Raw genomic sequence first — 17,324 nt, 5'->3', positions numbered from 1 at the left:
TAGGTATTTCAGAAGACTAACAATAGCAGTTGAAAGGTGTGGAGGGACATGTCTGAGGTTTATCAGATTAAATAGATTTAGAATATATGGCTCAGTGCAGAAAGTACACAATATGACAATGGATAAATGCTTCTCAGACTAATGAGAGAACCCAGGAACTATTTTTTATTATTATTGTATGATTGTTTTAATTGTAACAACCTCTTACCCTGTGGATTATGGAAGTGCTGTCTACCAGAAAGATGATTTGGTTTCATTATTCTGCTGCAAGAGAACTGATGCTTAATTATTGAACCTTACTGTCAACTCTGCCTGCCAAAACCTGGTGGTGGTGATGTGAGGTTGTTATGAAGACATAGTAGGACACCAGTCTTTAGGGAACAAGGAGAAGTGTCCACCAAAAACCCATTCATAGTTTTGCCATATTACCATTCACAAGGTGAAGCTGGTATTGCTTCTTGAAATGGTTGATGATCACAATCAAATCACTTGAACATAAGAATTTCAAACCTAGGATTTGAACTTGATGAACATGTGTCTTTTTCCTCCTGAATCACTATTTTAATATGTTTATCTCCTAATGTACTTATTCTGTATGGACGGGTTTCCAGAAACACACTCATTTTGTTAATGACCTTTCTGATGACTTAGTGACAAACAAGTGAACCTTTATTTAATTGATCTTTTGGTAAAATTCCAGCACAGAATCTTTTTTTTAATTTTTATTTGTATATTGTATACTATTCTGTTATTGTTACTTATATGAAAGTAATATATACATTAATATTATCTAATATACCCAATGGTGTTTTGGGTATTGTTTGAGTATCCAGATTCTTTTCAAGATGTTGAAACAAACTTGTAGGGCTGCAACTAACGATTATTTTAATAATCGATTAGTTGGCCGATTATTTTTTCGATTAATCGATTAATCGGATAAAAAAACAATATGTAATAATTTAATGAAATGCCCTGCACCCACCCACACTCTGCCCCATCAGTTTCCCACCCGGCAATCATACTCACTCTCTCTCTCTCTCTCTCTCTCTCTCTCTCTCTCTCTCTCTCTCTCTCTCTCTCTCTCTCTCTCTCTCTCTCTCTCTCTCTCTCTCTCCATACGTACCTCCGCTACCGAATCGTTCCACTTACAACGTTCAACCGCAAAACTTTATTCAAATCTTCATCGTTCACGCGCGTCACATCCGTCATTACGTAACTTCAAGCAGACGGACACTACAGAGCTCTGCAGCAGAAACGGGGGAACGCTGGCGGAGGTAAGTGAAAGGAGCCGAGCGCTCCAACGACAAATCGATCACTCGATTAATCGATAACGGAAATCGTCGACAACGATTCCCGTTATCGATTATTATCGATTTTATCGATTCGTTGTTTCAGGTCTACAAACTTGCTTTAATCTCTCTCCAAAGTACCCTATGTTTTGAGATTCAGCTAACATGTAAACATAGCTTCCCAAAAGCAAGGGCAGCAGACTAGAAGAAGCGTGGAGATGTAAGAAAATGAATCCCTTATAAATTGAATTAAACTGAGGCATTTTGCACTGGCTCCACCCGTTTCATTCTATATTTACATCACAACGTGGGTTCACTGTCTAATATAAAATAGAAATTCCCCTCATGTCCAAATCAAACATTTTTGGGGGTTATAGGCTGTGAGGATATGCTCATTTCAATGGTGACGCTTGTCTGTTCTGCTCTAGTGAATGTCTCCCCTCCATACAGATCATGGTTTCACATTCACTTGACTACATCTAACAGGATGCAGCTGTTTGCGAAGCCTATTCCCAGCCTATGGTATAATTTATCAAAGTGCTGTGTTAAAAAACTGGGACAAAGTGAGCACCAGTATACAACACCACAAATGTCTCTTTACTATATAGATTTTAATTGTCTCAATTTGCAGCTACAATATTTTTATGAAAAACTACATCGCATGTGACATGTTGTTCTAGCTGTTCATCTTTTTATGGACTTTCATCATAGAGTTCCCAGGGATCCCTTCCATTGACTCTACAAGCTGGATTTTATTACCCATTATATTTTACATGGATATATTATATGATATATTCCATGTATCACAGATCATAGATCCATGTTTCCCTGTAGAATACCATATCATATTCTGAGCTAAATTAGAAAATATTACAATATCTACCATATTTTTTTTAAGATTTTCCGCTATTGTATTTCTTGTGTAATTTATCTGACTTTATGGCTTCTAAAACAAGTTGTTAAGATGTCCAGTGTCCAATTTTTGGACATCTGCGTGTGTATAATAAGGCATTACTATATCATTTACCTCATACTGTTAATGGGCCTGCCGTCTGTGACAGTTCCCAATGGGCTTGAAGACATTATCGAGATGTCTTTTCCAGCGCTAGCTTAGAGAATTGAATTCAATTCTTTTACTGGCTGAAATTTCATATTGTGTCTAATTTTATCCCCTAGTTACTAAAAATCAAAGTGAACCTGCTTTGCAAAGCTGTACTAACAAGTATGACATTTGGTTGGGTCTCAATCTCTACAGAGAAATCATGAGTTGCATACTGATTGCTTGGGGTAGGGTAATAAAAATGAGTTAATTGTTTGTGCTTAATTCTAATGATAAAAGCAGAGGAGGGTGAAAAACTTCACAACCCTGGTAAACACAGATTAAAGGAGAAATTGAGATTAGATAAAATAATAAAAGGGAGGTCAACCTTGAGAAACAGTACTGAGACAATGAGTCTGTTCTTGCTGGAGTGAAGATGTGTGTTACAGATTTTCTGTATTTGGAGTAATAGACAAGAAATTAGAGGCTTAGACAGAAGGAATAGACAGAAAAAAAAAGAGATTGCCAGATGCGGCAGTTATATAAAAAAGCAAAGCATAATTAGGACTAGAGGAAATGTTTCGGTTAAGGGGAGAGAAGTGCAAAAAAGGCAGAATGGCACAAAGCTATTGAGCAGAAGTCGGAGTCAGCAGACACATTCAGCCTGTGACTTCCAGTGAGCTGCCTCATGCAGAAACAGCGTGATGCCATTTCATTTATATTTCAATTAATATCAATTCATTTACTGTAGCAATTTTTTTTTGCAGCTCCTTTAGCTTTGTTAGCTCAGAGCAAAAATAAAAATGTGAGAATGTCTAAAATGTCTAAGCTGTTCAGGTTTCTCTGCCAATAAAGGGAAAAAAAAAAAAAAGAAAAAGGTTGGACAAGATATTATGAAACCGTTAAATCACAAAATGGGTTGTGTCAAGGATTCGGACTCTATTGATTCGTAGCATATCTGTGCTATTATATGTGGTGGGTATGAAAAATGGTGAGGCCTTGCCAAATAACTGTGGAGTTCTGGACTTCATTAAAATGCTAATCAATAATGTTTTACAGATTTTGAAACCTATATCATTTTGGAAGTATGGCTATACTAATTAAAATGGGTTCAAGCGTTTCTGATTTTTTAGGTGTTTTAATTTGATTATTTCTAGGCTATAGGTTAATTTTTAAACAGCACACTTTAGTTTATTATGTTTCAGCGTGTCGTTTTCCTAAAACCTTTTGGACTCATTGACTTGTGTAGGCAAAATGATTCAGGCAGGTGGGTTCATTCCCTTTCTCTGCCCTGTGGTCCTATACAACCAGAGAGCATTGCAGACATAATAAGCTTGCTTTGGCCTCTTAACATATGATTAAGATGTTCCTTGGTAAGGACTAGCCTATGGGCAGGCCTTTACATTACATTTATTTATATAGCGCCAGCAGATTTCGTAACACTGTAACCCTGTTTTGGGGTTGGTTATTTGCAATGCTTGAATCATATGTGTAATAACTCTTAGGGGCTCTTCCATAAAGTTTAAGGTGATCTTGAAGTGATTTACACCAGTGGAAAACAGGTTTGAACTTCATACAGAGTTTTCATTTGTGTAAAAATATTAGGGGCAGTCACAGACAAACATGAGCTGCTTAACTTATTTCTATAATCCTATAAGGAAAATGGATAAAGCCACAATGGTCCAAAAAAAGGAGTCTTTAGCTGAAGGGGGTAGTTTTTATTGGGCCAATGTGGAAAACTTTACAAGCTTTTTAGGCACCTTAGAGCCACCATTTGAAGGAGATCTCGGAAGTCCTGAAAGCTTATGCTTAACCCCTTAAGGACCGGGCTCATTTTTCGTTTTCTACCCTGTGGGACCGAGGCTGTTTTGACACTTTTGTGGTGCTTGTGTTCAGGTGTAATTTTCTCCTCACCCATTTAGTGTACCCACATAAGTTATATATTGTTTTTTTCAGGACAAGATGGGCTTTCTTCAGATACCATTATTTTGATCGTATCATCTTATTTACTATAAAAAAAATAAAAAAAACATGGTGAAAAATTGAAAAAAAAGACATTTTATGACTTTTATTTGAAAAATCTTTTACTCACCTAAAAAAGCAAGTAAAAAAACTAGCTAAATAGATTCTACTACTTGTCCTGAGTTTAGAGATACCCAATGTTTTTATGTTTTTTTGCTGTTTTTTGTACGTTATAGGGCAATAAGTACAAGCAGCGTTTTATGATTTCCAAATCTTTTTTAACAAATCTGGTCATTCTGCCTACATCTCCTCTTTGGAACATCTTTGAAGCCGGTTACCTCAATTTAACCCCCTCAAACCATATATTTTTGAAAACTAGACACCCCAGGGTATTCCAAATGCTGTTATTTTAACCCTTTCCATGCACCAATTATACAACTACACTTTGTCAAACTTTGTAATAGTAATTTTTTTTATTTTTTTTTCCACACAAATTGTACTTTAGTTATAGATATACAGGTTCTGGTATATGTCACTATCAAACAACACCCCAATGTGTGTTCAGGAACATCTCCTGAGTACAGCGATACCCCACATGCATGGGTTTGTCAGATTGTTTGGCTGGTAAAAGGCTACTTTTGGGGCATGCGTAATTCAGGTGGTCATTTGGTCATTCTGCCTCCATCTCCTCTTTGGAATATCTTTGAAGCCGGTTAACTCAATTTAACCCATTCAAACCATATATTTTGGAAAACTAGACACCCCAGGGTATTCCGAATGCTGTTATTTTAACCCTTTCCATGCACCAATTATAGAACTACACTTTGTCAAACTTTGTAATAGTAATTTTTTTCACACAAATTGTACTTTAGTTATAGATATACAGGTTCTGGTATATGTCACTGTCAAACAACCCCCCAATATGTGTGCAGGAACATCTCCTGAGTGCAGTGATACCCGACATGCATGGGTTTGTCGGGTTGTTTCAGATTTAAAATGCCACATTTGGGAAGTGCGCTTTTTTTCTCCATTTTGGTCAGTCTGTACCTATGCCCTATCTGTGAGCTAGGCCACTCCAATTTACCCCATCAGCCATTTTTTTATATATTAGACACCCCTTGGGTATTTGAAGTGCATTTATTTTAACTCTTTGAGATTTTTGAGAAATTTTAGCACTTGCTCAAAATAATAAACTTTATTTTTTTATTTTTTTTATTTTTTTAATACTTTTTTTATATTTTTTTTACACATTTTGCTGGTACTGGATGGTTCATCTAGTGACATCACTGCATAATTATTTTTAAATGTTAGCACATTTTTTTTGTTTTTTTTTTTTCCATTTTTTTTTTTTATTATTTTTTTTTTTTGAATATTTTACTAATCACATAGTGATTAGAAAGCTGGGCTCCATTGACTTGCATGGTTGAATGCAGTACCTGTATTCAACCAGCAAGTGGAGCCAGTTCTCTAGAGGGTCTGGAGACCATCTAGCAAAGTTTTTCTTGTTTGTTTTTTTTACAGAGCGGCGGCCATCTTACTTGATGGCGAAGATCACCGGTAGCTGCGGCTGTGACCGCTCTCCGGAGCGGTCACAGCCCACCTAAAGGTAAGTGTTTGGTGTCGCTGGATGCCTCCTGATCGAGGCATTCCAGCGACACCATTTAAGTTTAGGAGGCGATCGTTGATCGCCTCCTAAACGCTTTTAAAACGGGCGTCCGCCGCCATACAATGTATGGCGGCTGTTGACGCCCCGGGGAGGGGCCAGACATGGCCCCCGATGCCGATCTCGGCCTTGCTGAATGCCTCGACATCGAGGCATTGCAGCAAGGCCGTTTAAGCGAAGAAAGTGATCCTTGATCACTTTCTAAGCTTATTTAAATTTTTGACGGTTCAGGACCGTCAAAGGTCATTTAGTGACCTTCTTGTCATGACGGTCCTGAACCGGCAAAGGTCGCGAAGGGGTTAAAAGTGTGTGTTATTTGTATGATTTTGTTTGTTTAACATGCTAGAGATTGCAATTAATGTGTTGTCTATGCGGAGCAGCTCTTTTTAGAAATGGTTTACTGTATCTCTGTAAATGAAAATCATTGGCACCAGGGCCGGCCCGACAATGGAGCCGAGTGGGGCAACCGGTCCCAAGCCCTTTTTTTTTTTTAAAGCGAAAGAGAGAGAAAGGGGCGCCGAGTGGTTTTTGCTTACCAAGCTGTCAATACCCGCTCGACGCCCCTCTCTGTCTCCTCTGCGGCGAGTCTCCCTGTTCGTGGCAGGGATGGAGGGAGAGGAAGGGTAGATAAGGGGGGGGAGAGGAAGGGTAGATAATGGGGGGGCGGCAGGGACGGAGGTAGAGGAAGGGTAGATAAGGGGGGGGCATTTTAAAATTCGCCCTAGGTGGCATTTTGCCTTGGGCCGGCCCTGATTGGCACATTATCTACAAGGTAACCATGTCTGTTTTATAGGTCTCCTGGACATGTGGGCTCCAATACTGAAACCACAACATATACTACAGGGTTGCACATGCATACACTGGCCCAGTTTTATCTTTTTATCTTAATCCATCTCTGAGTGCAGTGGTAGTTCAGCTATAGCTGTGGTTTCAGTATAAATAGAATATATCCAAGATCTTGTTGATTGACGTCACATTTGATAATGTTAACAATGAGCCCTAGACTACTCTGAGACTTTTCCATACCTTACTAAGACCTGAGAAGTAATAAACACCTTTGATTGCTGTCATTATATTTTTGACAATGAGAGATTCCTATTCCCTATGCTATTATTCCATCTCTAACCATATGCCATGAAGTGATATCCATGGGTGCATGTAAATATGTCAGCTGTTTTTAGAGTACTACCTTCTGTCACTTAGTGATGCTAACATAAGCCATGTGTATGCTGACTGTGAGGGCATGCCACATTGTAATGGCTAGTCATCTAAATGCAACTGTTTCAAGCAGTAAGCATTTCATAGCGAGTATTGAGCAGGGCTTATATATATATATTTGAAACATAGCAATGTAAAAATACACATGTGTGATGTTGAGTATAAGACTTAGTTAATTTGGTTCTTGCCTACCACTTAAATGTCTTTACTTTGACTAAAGACAGAGCCGCCTCTAACACCATCTTTAACACGGAGAAATTTCTGCAAGAACCCTAGGACGACCCCTGCGACCACTTCCTCACAGGCCAGCTGCTTATTTCTGTGTTGTCCAGTTCGAGCTACCTTTAAATACCCAGAGGAAGCAGGAACACAGCGGATCACATTACATTCCTGCTTCACCTGAGCTGTAAAAGAGAACTTGCTTGCACAGCATGTGAGTGCCAGCCGCAGGTTTGTATGTATGTATAAGTGCATATTTGCATGGAAGTGTTTGTGTGTTAGCATGGATGTATAAGTGTATGGGGGGCAAAGATGGCACAGCCAGGTTGTTTGGGGGCAAAGATGACACAGGCAGGATGTTTGGGGGCAATGATGGCGAAAGCAGGCTGTTTGGGGTCAAAGATGGCACAGGCAAGCTGTTTAGGGACAAAGATGGCACAGACATGCTGTTTGAGGAAAAGATGGCAAGTTATATGTGTCCAAACTGGGTCCTGGGCCAGTCCAGTGGATGCAATCTAGGTGCAGGGCAATTAAGTCCTATGTGTGCAATCTGGGTGCCAGGGCTGGCCTTTGGGATTTATGACCTGTGATCTATGCCTACAATTTTGGGTTTCCATGCATTATTTTTTGATCTATACCTGCAATGCTGTGTTTTCATGTGTTATTTATTTAATTTATACCTGCAATGCTGTATTTACAAGTGTTGTTTATTTCATCTATACCTGAACTATATGAGAGAGGAAATTAGAGTTTCGGCACAGCGAAGGAGGGGAAAAAGGGACTTTGAGGCTAATGGTGGTGAGGGAGCGTCACTGAACTGACCCACACATGGTGCCCAAACACCTAAGGCCAGCCTTGATCACAACTCTCACTTCAGTTTCAGGGTCACTCGCCGGACCGGCACTATTGACTTATTGTGCTTCTCCCCTTCCCTGCGTATGTGGCATGAGGAGGTCTCACGCTGAGTCACATTAAGGTCAGAAGGAGAGAAGGCAGCACGACTCTGACAGTCTCCTCTTAGTCCGCCAAGTTTTTTTTATGTTTTGTTTTTTTTTGATGGAGGGTGTGAGGGAGCATGGGGAGGGTATTAGTGCAGGCAAATGCTTGCCTAGGCTCCAATCAATGAGGCACTAATGACTAAAGGCACCAGCTTTAACAGGGGAATGGGTCTAAAAATGCACACTAAGGGGGGGCAATAATATCTATATATAACATTTTATTGTTATCTGTAGGCCAATGGATGGGCTTACTACAAGTGGACATTTCTTGACAAAAGAAAGGGAAGCCACAATAAACAAAAACAAATAGTAAATATATGCATTTTTAAGCATTAACCTCTTATGCATTTTTAAGCATTAAACTCTTGACGATATAACCAGAAGATGATAATGTGCTATACCACTGAAATGTACAAGAATGTTACTAAAAATTCCATTATATCTTATCCCATTGGTCTCAGAGGATTATAACAAGATCACATGGGATAGATTGGAATTCAGAGAGACATGCCAATCAATACAAAAGAATATACTGACACACCAGAGAAACCAGTTAAGGAGAATTGACAGCAACAAAACGTAACACAGCCACGCACTTAAGCACACAGCATTTTATTTAGAGAAAACTGCGATAAACAGAACATGCATTTGTAACCTAAAAAAGTACCCTTTACTGCCCATTAGCTTTTTATACTATTATTTTAGTATTTTTGCCATTATTATTGTTATTGTGGTTTTTAATGTTATCATTTCCTGTTATATAGAAACAACACAAGAATATAGTAAAAAAAAAAATGTGATCGGTCATTTTAGTCTTTCCTCCAAGTAGGACAGAAACATTACAATTAAGTGTTCCCAGAAAAAAATATAAAATAAACAACATTTTATATGATTTAAGAATTTCTTAAACGGTCAGGACATTCAACAGTAATAGGGATCATGTTTCTAATGACATATTTACTTACAAAAGAGTTAAATTCAACCAAGTGGGTGGAATAGCTCCTTTAATCTCACATTCATGAATCATTTATTATATTGTTCTCAAATGCTTTTTTCAGCTTTGATAAAAAGTCCCTATGGAATAAATAAATGAGCATTGTAACTAAACTGCTGATAACACTTAACTATATGAACATGACTGTGCTGACATAATTTACTTGATTTATGAAGAATGTGCTAACAAATTCTATAGCAAGAGAGTTGATTAACCGCAAATGGATCAAAATTATACTGTTGGAGTTAGGGGAATCAAAAATGTTCTTGTATAAACGTGCTGTATCAGCTAGATTCACAAAGATTGTCCCTGTTTTTACAACAATTGAACTATATTGGGATTTCTAGTTATTCTCTTGAGTAATTTAGCATTACTGGGAAGTTTAAAGGTCATACAAGAAAACGCAGTGGACTTATCTAATAAGGAAATGCACCTATGGGCGTTTATAGATTAGATACATTATCTTATATCTTAAATTAGAAAAAGATACCATATTGGCTCGATTATAGGCCACACCCGATAATAAACCGCACCCTTAGAGTTTGGTGCTATTTTAAAGAAAAAATATTTTTAAAGAAAAAAATACAATGGTTAAACAGTATTTTATCTAATAAACAGGAATACAGGTATTTTAACATTTTTGGTATCTATTATGCATCATAGTCAGCATAGGTTATATACAAACAGAAATTTGCACCTTACTTATAGATATGGCCCATTGCCCCTTGATATGCCACTCTGCTCCTCAGATATGCCACTCTGCTCCCCAGATATGCTTAATGTCCTTCCAGATATGCCACTCTGCTCTCCTGATATGCTTCATGCTGCCAGATATGCCACTCTGCCCCTCCAAATATGCCACTCTACCTCCTGAAATGCTTTATGGCCCCGATATGCCACTCTGCCCCCAAGATATGCTACTCTGCCACCCCCCCCAATTTACAGATGCATCCCCAGACTCCCTGGTGTCTAGCGAGGGCAGCCGGTGGACATCTGCGCGATCCACCAGGGCTTCTATGCCGGCAGCAGCGGAAGTTGTATCACCATCAGCTTCCAGAGAGGATACAGGTCCCTGCAGCTCTGCGGGTGATCCTCATCTCTTGCAGCCAGTGAACGTCTGTGCGATTCGCTCAGACGGCCTCCGCTTCTGCTGGCCAGTATCCTGCTGGGGCTTCTATGGTAGAGCACCGGAAGGTAATGTAACAGTGGCGCTCTTTCACAGAATCCCAGCGGAAGTGCCGGGAGCAGCAGGGGTTGTCTGCATTGCACAGACTTCCACTGGCTGCAAGAGAGGAGGATCCAGGTCCAGCCCGCAGCAGGGCTAAATGAAAAAGAAAAAACACCTGCTTGGCGCCCCAGAACTGCATATCCCGGGCTTTGGGCCGTACAGATTGCGCATCCCTGCGCTAAACAGCTATTATAGGCCGCACACCCACTTTAAAGACTAAAAGTGGGGGCTGGAGTACGGTCTATAATCAGGCCAATACGGTAATTACAAATACCTAAGGGGTATTCTTGAAAGAATTTACATGTTTTTTATTAAACCATGTAAATCTTTTTAAGAATCTCCTTTCATAGTTGTATTTATCTTTTTAATGCATTTATAGGTCCCTATAGCAACAATTTAATAGTGGGCTATACAATCCCAGAATATCAAACACATAAACAATATGCTAACATACCAACCTGTTACTTGATGAGTTCATTGTGTATTTTTAATATGTTTTTAAAATCCATATTATTTTCTTTGTGTTTTGGTAGCTTATTTGTCTATAATTCTTTGAGAAACTAAACCTACATTTTTCAAGACAATAAATATCTATTTTAGATCCAAATGTGTTAAGTGTTTCCTGGCTTATGTGTGCTTAAGGTCCACCCTAGTCATTTGGGGGGAGGTCTATAGATTCACATCTGTGGTGGTCTAGAAGAGAGTAGCAGAAGCTTATGGAATGGATCAATGTGAACAATGGCTGGAAAGGCAGTAAATAACTAGCAGACTGTGCTGGTAAACACATAAATATCATATCTGTCCTTCAGCAGAGCACCAAGTGGACGACACCAGAGACTCATTTGCACATTGGTGGTTTGGAGCTAAGTGATATATGTAACTCCTTCAACGTTAATTTGCTCATGACTTTGTGTTTTGTTCATATTTTTGGTCTTAGCTTCTGGTATGCCACGCGGATGCTTTGGGCGACTGAATCAGGCGGTGGTCTATTCTTCCTAGGGAGGCAGGTCCAAAGCAGTGGCAGCGTTTGTGGTGCTTTACCAATGGGAGATTGCTCTATAGGGAATCAAATTGCTGTGTCCCTCTTTCCTCCTCGGATGTATCTCTTTTCTAGGAGTTTAGGATGTTTGCTGGGTGTGACAACAATATTCTACAACCCTAAAAACCACAATAATTGCATAAAAGAGCAGGAAATAGAAAAATAAATTCTGTGTAAACACAGAGTCCTGTAAAAACATAATATCTAAGATACTAAAATACTTAAATACTCTTACCTGTGGCGCCATTTGGTCTGGGATTGGCTCTGTTTATTGGTATTTTAATGATTTGTTCTGTTAACTGTCCCAGAAAACACTTCTCTACTTCAATGGACATTAATGACTATCCCCACTTATCTAAAATATACTGCATTACCCTGTTGTTATGCAAACCTAACAAAAATCTACCGTGAAAAATAACTTCAAATATGACTAAATTATATATAAAATGTGAAGTGTTTTTATATAATTAGTCCATGTGCCAGAGTCGAATAATTTCTAATGAAAGCGCAAGTACGACTATAATTAGTTGCTTAGAACTAAGCCATGATACAACAGTTCAACAACTCCTTTTTAACATAATTTCGAGAATCAGCTCGGAAATGATTGCACTTTTACCAGTTGGCACAAGGTAGATTGATATTATGTCTCAGATGAATATCTTATGTAGCACATCCAAAAATGACAGCTGGTAGCAAGCAAAGTTGTTTGGGAATGTTTACACGGTTAAACATGAGGCGGTTTACCAATCCAACCAATTATGTCAATAAGATCGAAGTTGGACAAACTTTAAAATAAACTAAAATCCATGAGGAATGCAACCCGAGTGTTCCAATGTAATAACTGGCAAGGATGTAGCATGATATAATGTTAACTCGTTATAGGTTTATGATAATATATAGATTATAATTTCTTCATGATCAATGCAATATATAATTATCTATTAAGATTTCGTGTACTCACACTTTCATTTATAATATTGCAAGTATACTAGTAGATATGAGGCAGTCATTCCATACAATGGTTAACTGTCCACATTTGCACTTTGTGCTTTGTTTTTGTTTAAAGTACGTGTTATGTGTCACAGTCTTATAGGTGGGTTTCGTAGTAAACAACTTAGAGTGACATGTTCAAGGTTTTGCAGGTGTCAGGTCGTGGTAAACAGCTTTGAGTGACATAGTCAAGGTCATACCGTGTGGCGATGCCAACTTTTGGCTAAGACAAAAGTATATAAGATCTCGAAATCGCGAGTTTGGGGGGGGGCTGGAATACTGCGCTTACTGAGAGACTGTATCCCACGGGTATCTTGCAAATTATTATCTTTATTAGCAAGCATTATACTTATTTTTATGAACTCTGCTTTATAGATACATTTTTGGATTCAAATTAATTATTGTTTGTATTATATATATATATATAGATATACTCAATAAACATAGAGTTTGGTTTACAATTTTTTATACCCTCAATTTTTCATTATGAATAGAGGGACCTTACCATTTATATAAAATTATTTATTTGGTACCTGCATGATAAACTCTGCTAAATCCTGAGAAATAAGACGTTAAAAATGGGAATTAAGGTATGGACCACATTATAATAAACTTAATAAGTACAATTCTACACAAGCATGTTGTTCTTTCGTTTGCTTGATAAGCCTACCTTTTTATGGATCAGTCAAAAATATTCTTAATATTAATTTGTATTCCATAGTATTAGTAATAGTCTTTTCAGTTCATCAAAGGATTATCAGAAAAATAACACACATATCTGGTTTAAAAGGATTTCTAATATTGCTGACTTTAAAGAAACTAACGGAATGCTTGTCTCTCTTAGTGCTTAGAAGATGAGTTGAACAAGGAGATTAGTCATTTTAAATGGTTATTTATCAAGCAGTGTTAATGTTCAGGGTTTAAACTTGTCTCTGTCCTCTGCTGCCAATCACTAAAGTCGATAAGGTGTTACTTATGAGAGGCAGCCAAGGTTGAACATCAGCCAAATCACTGGGAAAGTACTGATTAGACAGAACTGTTCTAACAAGGTGCTATGAAATAAGTATGCAAAAATAATCCACGTGTAAGAGCATACAAGTATTGCGCAATATCTGCTCATCAAAGGATGCCTCCTCGTAGTTTTAGGGCACTAACAATCTAATAGTGATCAGATTTGTTTTTCTTCAGCCCCAAGGCAAAAATGATTAAGGTTTGTTGGCTTTTTGCTTTTCTTTCTTATACTGACGTATATATTTTTGGATCTTGATAGAAATTCACTGATAATTGACTGCTGATAGCTGGGGGATCCGTTAATGTATACCTCTTTCGGCACATAACGTCACACTCGGATGAGAAATAGGTCCTGATTACACTTATAAATCAAAATGTTGATAAATAATCGTACTCCCTGTGTAGACTAGATGCCACGTTGTTCCTCAACAATATATTGCTGGCAGAAACAAATATTTTGGGCTTTTTTTTCTTTTCAAAGGGATACCATATGTTATTATTAACACAAAGCCTCTGAATGGGAAAAAATTACAACCTGTTGTAAAACTATTTCAGATATCCAAAGGTGGATCACATGAAAAATATGCAGATTGAATGTATTTTTAAAGTTTTAAATTGTTGACATTGTGGTGACATTCAAAGCAATTGTGTTTCATACTATTAAAGTTGCTGTTCCACTTTTGAAAATACTTTCTAGTATACAATGCAAAAATGCCTTAGCAAATGTGAAGATATGTTATTTCCTCTGGAGGTTTAATCACATGAAAAGAACACAGATACCTGTAAGAGGTTTTTTTTCAGTTTTTATCGCAACATCCTATCACTGTCTGCTTTTGTGTTCCTAAATTATGAATGAGGCAAAATTTGACATAATTAAACACGTCTTTCAGTTAGTTTACTTTAGTTAAAAAGCTGGGAAAAATAAGACAATCACGCAATAATGTAGTACTGCTTTTAAAAAATATACCATATAAAAGCTTCTATATAAGTGCATGTTGACATAGACTGGATTTTAAATAATGTATGCTTGCAAACCACAAGTGCCATTTGCACTACCTTGTATTCATGTCTATCATTTTAAGATCCAGGCCTTTAACCCCTTAAAGGTTTTTTTTATTCACTTAAAGGCTGCTTTATGTATTACATACATTTAACATTATTTTTTTTTCTTACCCCAGCAGTTTTCTTTGCCTCTCTCTGTCTCACAATCAGTATAAGGTAGAGAGAGTCAGCAATTACTGTCAAAGGCAATGTTGACATACATTGTCATTGGCAACATGCGTGTGATTTGCTTCTCAACCAATGGGTTCCAGTGGATTTTACTGTACGCACATACACATGTATGCACATTAGAATACACATCTCGTGGATATGCTCTCTAATATGCCATTGAAGTCTCCATTTGAGGTCAGTACGTGGAAATGGCAGCAGCCAATTGCATGTAGGAGCAGCCAATTGTATGTAGCAGCAGTCTATTTCACTAGAATGGGAGTTCTGTTGAACATGTGCAAGTGTACATATGAATGCTCCCTTTTTTCAACAGAGACAGCTGGGGAAGGTTTAACTCTGCTAGTTTCAACCACACCAATTCACTTTAAGGTAGTCAAATTGGCTGTGCATTCCCTAACATTATGTTCTAATGCTAGACCAGATTCCAGTTGCCTTATGAGAAATGCAGGTTTATCTTATTATCATACCTTTAATAACTCAGGTCAATTCTATAGTAAAAGGACCATTTATTATTTTTTATCATAATGATAAAACATGCCAGTGTTTGACAGCTAAGTACTAAACCATATTCAATGGGAAATAAAATCCATGCCCTGCTATCCGTTGCCCATTATTAATTCATGTGGAAAAGAAAATAAATGGATAAAAGTATGATCTCTACATAGCAATGAATGCTAAAAGTCAAACCCCATAAACAAAAAAATGCATTTGTGATCATGGAACCTGAGTAGCATTCAATGGGAAATTAACGTTATTAACAAATAATTATTAATGGCAGGTATTGAGACATTTAGATGCTTAGCTTCAAATATACCTAAGAGCCTCATCAAAAATTGATAGCAGGTTTGAAATATGAAATACTGAATCATGCATCTGTTACTTAGTCCGAGAATCGCAATAACTTAAACACTTGATTAAACATATACAGTACTTAGTATTTATTATACTAGTTAAGCCACTTTATCTTATATTAACCAATATTATAAACATTTTAACATAAAAAACTGTCAATAAGGAGAAAGAAGAATATAAATGAAGGATAATAACGTTTTCTATTAAACTTCAATATTGTTCATTTTATTATTTTTGCTGTTGTAAACAAATTGATTTTATTTTCATTTTCGGTGGCCTTAGAACTGAACCAGGTTCTGAGTGGTTACTCCCAAAATTATGAATCTGAAGGTCATTTGCAATGAGATTTGTTTGACTGTCACAATGACTTCATGCAAAATAAGATTTATTTATGCAGATACAGGTTTCTATGCTTGCTAAAATTTACGGGAAAAAATAATTGTAGGATAATCTCACCAGGATTGGCCCTTCTTTATATTATTCGCTTATAAACTAACAAGTTTTGATCCGTTCTGGATTGTGATTCTATTAGTCCACAAAAATGGTGATATCTCTGAAAACTCCAATTGTTCTTTACCATAATTCACTTTTAGATAACCTTTTTTTAATCTATATATTGGTCTCCTAATTCACTATTTTGTTCTTTACTACCCTCTATATCTGCTTGCCAATTACACCTAAACAATACGTCTTGAATCTAAAGCTGCTTTTCATACACATCACCCAATCCCTCTCAGGTTTAATGATACTGGCCCTAGACCATGAAGCAGTCAGTAGTGCTAAATTATATATATATATATATTTTTCTTCTGTCAAGAATACACACAATTAAATCTCTGTCTTTTTTACAAGAGAGAATGCCAAAAATACTAAAATATTCAAAAGATCTTTGCAAAAAATGATAAATCAGTCTACCAGTGCAAATAGAAGGTCACTGAATTTTAATGTGCTTTTTATTAGCTGAACATATTTTAAATTGGACTTGATATTCTAAAATAAAATTCAGTGTCAGATGAGCACAAGGATCCAGAAAGATAAATGTGTTGTTTATGCAAGAAATAGAAATATTGCTTCAAATCTCCTCTACAAACTGCCTTGTAAAATCACATTCAGTCATGTTGAAAAATATTCCCTTATGCAAATGTAGAAAGGCAAGCACATGCATGGGATGAGTATTGACACAAAGGGCAAATGCTTGTTGTGCTAGTATATGTGGGTCTATTACTAACTTGCAAAAATCAATTAAACTATTTTTGGTCCTAGTGTAATGACTTCTAAAGCTCTCTGTATTCTAAATTTCATCAGTGGCATCGCTACAGGGGTGTGTGTCTGGGTGTGAGTGTGGCAGAGCCTGTCCTGGTGTGTGTTTGGGTGTCGGTGTGGCAGAGCCTGTCCAGGTGTGTGTGTCTGGGTGTCAGTGTGGCAGAGCCTGTCCTGGTGTGTGTTTGGGTGTCGGTGTGGCAGAGCCTGTCCTGGTGTGTGTGTGTTTGGGTGTCGGTGTGGCAGAGTCTGTCCTGGTGTGTCTGTTTGGTCATCTGTTTCCTGGCACTTAACTTACAGTAGGAACTATTTCATTTTTACTTATCCAGAGA

At 37.5% G+C, this 17,324-nt stretch overlaps 1 protein-coding gene across 1 annotated transcript in view; it reads left to right on the top strand.

The window, feature by feature from the left end:
* The window catches only part of LOC128483435 (neuroligin-1-like), a 91,095-nt gene that overhangs the window by 1,207 nt on the left and 72,564 nt on the right, over nucleotides 1-17,324 (top strand). The gene's annotated exons all lie outside the window — the stretch shown is intronic.

Source organism: Spea bombifrons, chromosome 3 (assembly GCF_027358695.1).
Source record: "Spea bombifrons isolate aSpeBom1 chromosome 3, aSpeBom1.2.pri, whole genome shotgun sequence".
In the NCBI taxonomy this organism is placed as follows: Eukaryota; Metazoa; Chordata; class Amphibia; order Anura; family Pelobatidae; genus Spea; species Spea bombifrons.
This window is presented reverse-complemented; position numbering and strand designations above follow the sequence as displayed.